Source organism: Protopterus annectens, chromosome 6.part0 (assembly GCF_019279795.1).
Source record: "Protopterus annectens isolate FY-2018-M chromosome 6.part0, PAN1.0, whole genome shotgun sequence".
In the NCBI taxonomy this organism is placed as follows: domain Eukaryota; kingdom Metazoa; phylum Chordata; order Ceratodontiformes; family Protopteridae; genus Protopterus; species Protopterus annectens.
This window is the reverse complement of record NC_056737.1, coordinates 908,499,159-908,508,093: the sequence shown is the minus strand read 5'-3', so window position 1 is coordinate 908,508,093 and position 8,935 is coordinate 908,499,159. Positions and strand designations below refer to the sequence as shown.

At 41.9% G+C, this 8,935-nt stretch overlaps 1 protein-coding gene across 2 annotated transcripts in view; it reads right to left on the bottom strand.

Annotated features, from left to right (window-relative positions):
- BEGAIN (brain enriched guanylate kinase associated) overlaps positions 1–8,935 on the bottom strand; it is a 3,126,115-nt gene that overhangs the window by 2,642,963 nt on the left and 474,217 nt on the right. The window lies entirely within an intron of this gene.

Sequence of the window (8,935 nt, the reverse complement as noted above, 5' to 3'; positions counted from 1 at the left end):
CACTCTACTTAGGCAGTACAAGACGACTGCCAGGAGAATGTGCTGGCCAAATCCAGACAGTATTAACCATGCATACACAAAGCTCATTGACCCCTGCATATTGTGGATAGGCAAAATGTTTTCATGTGTATTATTGGATCCCTGAAAATGTGTGTTATGCTGTTTTTTCCATGCAAACATACATGTTACTGCATTTCTGTGGGTATGGGGGGGTACACCTGTCCACTGTAAACATTCACACAGACTGTGCTGATATTTGCTTTACAATTTGGTTCCATTTACCATACTATTGTGCCCTGTTTTGGGGACTGGAGGCATATCAGTAAAGAGCCCAGGTCAGATTGGACTGGCATACATTTGAGTTTGGGTCTTCTTACCCTTTATACCCTTACTTCAACTGTGGGTCCTGCTGTGCTATCACTGTGTGAGTCTGTAGGGGGTTAATTCAACATTGCCGCCATTTGTGTGCCTTTACCAGACATTTCTCTGTGGTTTTCTACACCTTACTTGCTGTGTGGGTGTGAGGGGTGGTTATGGGACCCCCATCCTGACATCCATGCCTGTGACCTATGACCCCCAATTAGTTATCCCCATACATATACTGCGGTGGGATTTGCCACCTTGGCTACTACTGCATAGTGTGTGTAAGCCAGTTTTGGTAAGACATTTCCTGGTGTCCCAAATAGCTGTCAGTTGTGTGCTGCTATCCCAGTAGGCCACCCCATTCCATTGCATGCATGCAGCATTCACATAGATATGCTAGCAGAACATACTATTTCATTCATTTATTGTTAAGAAGACTAACTTACCTTGTGCTTGGAGCAATTGTGGGGACGGTGTTTGAGGGCTGCTTATGTTGGATACACACAGTACACTGCCTATACATGGTAAGTTACAGGTAATGTGATGTGTGTGTCATCCATTTTACTGTGTGTCTGAGTCAGAGACAGGTTTCAGTCCCTGGGGTCCCTACAGTGCCAGTGTGTATGCTATGCATTGCCTCTTTGCCAAGGCATGAGCATACTGGGCATGCCTCCATCTGCCTATGGGAGCAGGCTCAGGGGCCCTCCTGCTGTGAGTCCCTTTGTGCCTGTGGGGACCTTGGCAATGGTGGTGGGCTGTGTGGCCCTTTTCTGTGCTATTCCTCAGGATCATACTGTGTAGCATGGCACATAGTATGAACATGTGTGTACATATGGCTGGACAGTACTGCAAGGCTACACCAGATATGTCAAGGCAGCAGAACCGTGACTTGAGAATCCCAAACACACACTCTATAATGATCCTGGTTTGTACATGTGCCTCATTATGGGATTCTTGTGTGGGTGTGTGTGCATTTCTGATGGGTGTCATCATCCACGGCTCCAGTGCATAGCCAGCATCCCCCAACAGATGGCCATATGGGATGCCGCCACTGGCAAATTCCTGGTATAGCTTTGATGAATACCAGATGTGGGAGTCATGATAGCTTCCAGGGCTGCCAGGCACACACATTCATGATAATGCCCTGGGCACTGCACATGACCTGGCAGTTGATGGAGGGGAATCTCTTGTGGTTTATGTAGACCCTACCCTGTTCACCAGGTGGTGCTTTGATGTGGGTGTACGTGCAGTCTGTGGCACCCAGTACCTCCAGGTATGCTGCTACATGGTGGAAGAGATGCATATTGCTTGTCCTCTTCTCACGGATGTTGGGTTAGTAACAGTAGGTCTTTGGAAAGTACCTGTAGCTAGAATTCTTAAGGCTACACATACCTTGATATCCACTGGGATGGGTTCCCCTCTGTTGGTTCTAGCTCTGAGTTGAGGTTGGCACAGCTCTGTGATTTGCTGAAGTATGTTTCTGTCCACCCTCTAGTGCTGTACTATCTCCAGATCATATAGCCCCTGGTAGGTTACCCTAGGTCTGAACACTCTTCTCCTCTTCCTTGGTCCGTGGCAGTTGGCAGCATTATCCTCCTCTCCGCCATCAGCCTCTAGCACATACTGATGAATCAAGGCAATGACAGCCCCTAACATTTTTCCTGGTAAATTTCCCCTGCATGTATAGACCAATGGTGCAGAGTTTGTGGGAAAAAACAGACTGTAAGGTGTTTCCATACTTTATACTGTTGTGCTACAGATACTGCCTGTATTATTCGCTGAATATAATACATTCCATTTACCACCTATATTACTCAATGCTTTGATTTGGCCACTGTGAGTGTTAGAGGCATTACTGGTAATTTGTGCATGATTGCCTTTATTCTGCTGTTGCCCTTTTTTTAATTATTTTTACTTACATCTTCTCCTATTTTCAGCTATGCAGCCACCTGCCAGCTGTATTATTGCGTGCTTTGCATGGCCCATTGTAAGTTGCAAAGAGTCCCATATTAGTGATCTCTACTTCATTTCTCCTTTATTGTGCTGTTGCCCTTTATTTCTTTTTCTTTTACATCTTCTCCCATTTTCAGCTATGCAGCCACTTGCCAGCTTTATTATTGAGTGCTTTCAATGGCCCATTGTGAGTTGCAGAATCCCATATTGCTGATCTGTACTGCATTTCCTTTTCTTTTTCCTATATCCATCTTAAGTCCCAGCGCACCATGCAGACTTATTTAACTAGTGTAAATAGCAAGAAATGACCCTCCCCTGGGAGCGAACATGCTCCTCAGTTCATGGAATAAGAGTATTCAGCTTCAGACACACCCCCTCGCTTAGCTGTGCTTAGCTAAGCACAAACCCGGGCAACAGAGCTCCAATGTGTTACAGCAAGAATGACATACCCCCTTTTCATGTTAGTTCCTCTTCCTGACTAAATGATGGTGTTACAGCACCTACATGGTTAGGTGCAGTGTGACACTTAGAAGAATTTTGTGATTCAGTATAAGTCCCCTCATTAACATACCCCACTGCCTTAATCTGTAGTTACTACAAAAGAGCCTTTCCCCTTAGCAACCACTGTTCCTTGCCATTGTTATGATTCTGCTGGCCATTGAGTATAATGGCAAAATGCAGGTTTCCTTACAATGGACTTTTCAACTTATTTTTTTTTATTTTCCAAACAATTCTGTTTGCGCAGCACTTCCCTATGCTTAAATGGCCGAGATCGTCGAAAAAAAAAATATTTTTAAAAAAATTAAACACTTTAACATGCCAATGGCCATCTATTTAGCCATTGACATGCCTAAAGATTAAGGTACATGCTTGTATTGGAGCTGTCATGGCTCCATTTTCATTTTTGCAGAAATGTATTCAGCTAATAGCAGAATACATTTCTGCAGCTTGCACTGTTCCTGCACCATTACCTACCTGCTTCCTGAGTTGCTATTTTACCTCATTTGCATGTTTTTCACCAGCAAATGAGGTAAGAACAGTGTTGGCTCACTTATGCACATCAATACAGCACGTTCCTGGATAGCTCTGTGACAATATTCCATGCAGGAGCAGCTACACTGCTCCTGCACAGAGTTTTTTCATTTGTGACTCCGGTCATAGATCTTTTACAGTAGATGCAGAGGATACTCTCCCTATGTTCTCTTTCTCCCCTCCATCTCTCTCAGTCTCCTTGTCTCACACACACACATTTTTACTGTATCTTTAGTATTGGCAGTAGTATTGGGTATTTTTCTTACAGACATTAAAACAATGATGTTATTTTATTCTAATGAATCTATTTATTTATTTAATTTCACAGAGTTCTTAACTATACAATACCTTTTTATGTGACCAAACATGGTTTCTTCAATAAAATTAGCACTAGCCAGGTTGTAATATTTCATTTTTCTCAAAACGTAAACCAGGTTTTGTACCAATGGACATTAAACATAATTGCAGATAAATTATTTACTATATGCATTATTTTGTTTGTTTGCTTGATTGTGTGTTTGTTTATTTGTTTACAGCTCAATTGATTTGAAAGGACATTTTTCAGTCATGACTTGGGCCAAAGGCAAAACATACGCCAACTAAATAACATTGATGCACATAATAAGTAGAGTACAGGGATAAGTGATCCAAAATGACAAATAAACTGCAAACCAGATCCACTTTTATTCCAGACTTTAGCGCCTTGACCAAGCAGTCTTCAAGAAGTATAAAATACATTCTCAAAACATTCCCCTTAAATAGCCACCAAGCAGAGCTAATAATTCAATTACAGAAATCAATTACATACAATTATACAATTAAATAAAACATTTCCAGTTAATTTCACAATTAAGTCCCTGAGGAACTATAGTGTTGTATTTTAAAATAAGTAAAGATTCTTTAAATAACAGTTGGTCTTTTAACCTACCCTCATCACCCAATTTAAAAAATATTTTTTTTCCAAAACAGTGGCCTGTAATAATTTATAGTCACTGTTGTGGCATTCTTTAAAATGAACAGCAACAGCACTTTCAGTTTTACATTTTTTAATGTCTCTGACATGTTCTTGGAGATGACACTTAAACATTCACTTAGTTTCATCTATATATACTAGCCTGCATGGACAGCATAGAGCATATATAATTCCTTCAGTAACACATGAAAAATGACCTGAGACACAAAGCTTATTATTTCCAGTTTTCTCAAAAGTTTGAACAATCAATTCACAAATACTGCATCTGCCACATGGAAAAGTTCCCTTTAATGATGGATTTATTGTAAAACTTTCTATAGGAGCAATAAAATAGGACTTAACCAGTTTGTTGGGCAAACTGGTCCCTTTCTTAAATGAAAAAACTGGATGGTAGCTAGATAACTTTCTTAGTTTTTCTTCCCTTATCAAAAACTTCCAATAATATTTAACCTATTTTTTTATCTGTTCACTAAGTACATTGTATATCATTACTATATATATATATTATCTTGTACAGATGTATTCCTACTACCATAGTTATTACTCATATAATCCGTCACTGGTTAGATCAGACCATAAACTAATCGTTCTGGATGTCCACACCACACCACCACCCCCAACCAAGAAAACCACAGTGAAAAACTTTTCTATAGCAAACTTCGTCTTACTTAAGACAGAGGTGGTAAGTTTCACAGCCCCCACACTAAAAGATAACAGTGTCCAGGATGCAGGAACCTTTACAAATGCACTCTATGAGCACCTACAAGGATGCATGGATCATGCCATCCCTAGCAAAACCAAGACTCACTCCCCTAAGAGAAGGAAACCAGTCTGGTGGACCCCTGCCATAAACAGACTATACAATAAAAGGAGGAAACTAGTTCAGAAAAAAAGCAAATCCCAAGAAGGAAAGACATCCCTGATCAGTATCAGTAAGAATCTAAGGTCCCTCATAAAATCATACAAGGCTAACTTCGAAAGAAAAATAGCCAAGGATTTGAAAGATAACCACAGAGTCTTCTTTAGCTATGTCAAGAATCTAAGTGGCAACTCGCAAATATGCTCTGAGCTAGTGCAAAATAGCACAAAATATACTGAACCTACTGATATTGCCAACATCCTGGTAAATAGATTCAGTGCAAACTTCACCCCCCACCCCCACCCCCAAAAGGGCCCACAACAACACTGGAAAAGTGTAGTGTCCTGGAAATCACAGATGCACAGGTGAAAATAGACCTTTCAAAAACCAAAAGCACAGCGTCAATGGGGCCAGATGATGTCCCAGGCTGCGTCTTGCATGAACTACAAAACAACTAACCTCCCACCTAAACACACTGTTCAACCTCAGCCTCTCCACAGGCTACATGCCCATAGAATGGTGCACAGCAACAGTTATTCCGCTCCACAAAGGAAGGGCCACAACTGACCCTGATAACTATCGCCCCATAAGCCTGACTAGAATGGTCCGCAAGGCTATGGAGTGCATCATCATGGAACTCATTAACAAAGACATTGGGAACCTCCAAACACTTGACCTGACCCAGTTTGGCTTTGTTAAGGGCAGATCATGCCTACTAAACCTGGTTGAATTCTTTGAGACAGTCAGCAAGGCCATAGATGAGGGGAATGTGGTTCACACAGCCTACCTTGACCTCGCCAAGGCTTTTGACACCATTCCCCACTCGGGAATTAGAGAAAAACTCACCAGCCTGAACATAAACCCCTATGTCACAAGATGGGTTGCCAACTGGCTTACAGACAGAACTCACATGGTAAGAATAGCGGGCTCCAGGTCAGACTCTAAACCAGTCACAAGTGGTGTCTCACAAGGCTCGTTCTTGGGACACCTACTGTTCGGCATATACTTCTCAGAAGTACAGGCAAACACAGGAGGACTATGGCTAATCAAGTTCACTGATGACTGCAAACTGGGAGCCATAATTGACTCTCTGGCTGACACGGACATTCTGCAAAAGGGCCTTACTGAGACGGACACCTGGTGTCAAAGTCATGGTCTCAAGCTAAATGCCAAAAAATGCATAGTCATCCTGTTTAGAAAAAACAAAACACCCATGAATTACCTCATAGGTGGCAACTCCCTTAATACAGAAGAGGTAATAAGAGATCTGGGGACCCAGGTATATAGTAATCTCTCCTTTGACAATCATATTGCCAAAGTAGTTAGGAAATCCTTCTATGTAGCTCATCTTATAGGTTCATAGGTTCATACTAGGCTATCTGCCCTAGGGCATTTATAAGCCTAGCCAGAGTGTGTGTGGCTTTCACCACCCCTTAGGATGAGAATACTATACCCATTAATTTGCTGTGCCTCTGTCCAGCAGTGATACAGAGATGATTCCCGGGGTAAACCTACGATCTCCCATCCACTCGTCAAGATTTCTCTTGAACAGAGTCAGTGAGGGGCTCTGCCTCACATGGACTGGGATTCTGTTCCATAGTGTAGGGAGTCTCTGGGTGATGAATCTGTCCCTCCAGCACGTCCTATTTATATCCGTGTTGAGGTTTAAGTCTCTTGCTCTCGTGGCTCTGGTGGATTTGGATTTTTTGAGGTGGAGCATGTCCATTAATTCCGGGTTGGACATGGCCTTGTATGTCAGGCACAGATCACCTCTGAGCAGACGGTATGCGACTGAATAGAGCTGGAGTTTCTTCAGTCGGGCATCGTATGACATATGTTTGAGCCCCTTTATCCTTTTGGTGAGGAACTTCTGGGGTCATTCCAACTGCTGCAGGTGTCGGGTAAGGTACATTCCGAATGGGGCGTTGTACTCAATCATTGGTCTGATAAGTGAAGAGTACAGGGGTACAATGACCTCTCCTGATCTGGATGTGAATCCCTTCATGATCAGGTGGGCAATGTAGAAGGTCTTCCTAACCACTTTGGCAATGTGAGTGTCAAAAGAGAGGTTACTGTCAACTTGGGTCCCCAGGTCCCTGATAACTTCTTCCTTGTTTAATGGATTACCACCTATGTGGTAATTAGGGGTTACCTTGTTTTTCCCAAAGGGTATGACTATACATTTTTTGGCATTTAGCTTAAGGCCATGGCTCTGGCACCAGTTATCCATTTCTATGAGACCTTTCTGGAGGATGTCTGTGTCTGATGGAGTGTCAATTATGGTGCCCAGTTTGCAGTCATCTGCAAATTTTGTCAACCACAATCCCCCTATGTTTGCCTGCACTTCAGAAAAATAAATGCCGAACAAGAGGGGGCCCAGGACTGAGCCCTGTGGGACACCGATCGTGACCCATCTAATTACTAAAGGGTTCGCATCTAGAAATAAAGAGGTTTATAGTGCCCCTCTACTCGTCACTCACCAGAACCATCATAGAGTACAATGCCCCATTTGGGGTGTACCTCACAAGACACTTCCAACAGCTGGAAAGACCAGAAAAGTACCTCATCAAGAGGATTACTGGCCTCAAACATATATCCTATGCAGCCCGACTGGAAAAACTCCGGCTGTACTCAGTGGCATATCGCTTACTCAGAGATGATTTCTGCCTGACTTACAAAGCTATATCCAACTCAGAATTGATGGACATGCTCCACCTAAAGAAATCCAAGTCAATGCGAGCCACTTGCTCTAGTGAGCTAAACCTCACCACAACAATAAATAGAACATGCTGGAGGGATAGATTCCTGTCACAGAGACTCTCCATGCTTTGGAACAAAATTCCTAACTATATTAGGCAGAGCCCCTCACTAACACTCTTCAAGAGAAACCTTGATGAGTGGATGGGTCACAGAAAATACACCCCTGGGATCACTTCATTGGCTCTTCTTTACAGAGGCACAGTTAATTAATAAATGGGGCTGCGAAAGCTGACACACTCTGGCTAGGCTTATAAATGCCCTCGGGCAGATAGCCTAGTACCTACCTATGAAACTATAAACCTATAATAATGATTACTATTAGTGGAATAATAATATTCATAAGTTTTATCCAGAGCCTCAAGAACATTAGACAATAAATACCCTCTGTTCAAAAACATAATACAGGTAGTGAGGAGTGCTTTTGATAAATCTTCTTTATTATTACAAATTCTATGAAGTCTTAGGAATTCCCCATATGGCAAGGAATTAATCAGATGCATGGGATGACAGCTAGAGCCATGAAAAAAATTGCCCACCATACTGGAACTTTCTGAATACAGAAGTCAATATTTCCTTAGTTTCTGTACCTACTAAATGTACATCCAGAAAGTCTACCTCCTTACCAACCTGTAAGCCATCAAAGGATAAATCGTATCCATTACAATGCAAATCTTTTACAAAATCCTGCACTTTTTACACACCATCCTGACATACAAAGATGAGATCATCAATGTATCTGTAATATTTAATTACTTATTTCTTAAAAAAATTCATGTTCATAAATATATCTTCTTTCAAATGAGGCCATAAACAGATTGGCATAAGTGGGGGCAAATGGTGCCCCCATGACTGTAGCTTGTAACTGATGGAATATGTGTTCATTGAAGGAAAAGTAGTTATTTCTTAAACTAAATTCCACCCATTCAATAACATAACTTGAAATAGGGCAGTCATCCAGAATAGACTGTAAAGCTAGAATGCCATCCATGTGTTTA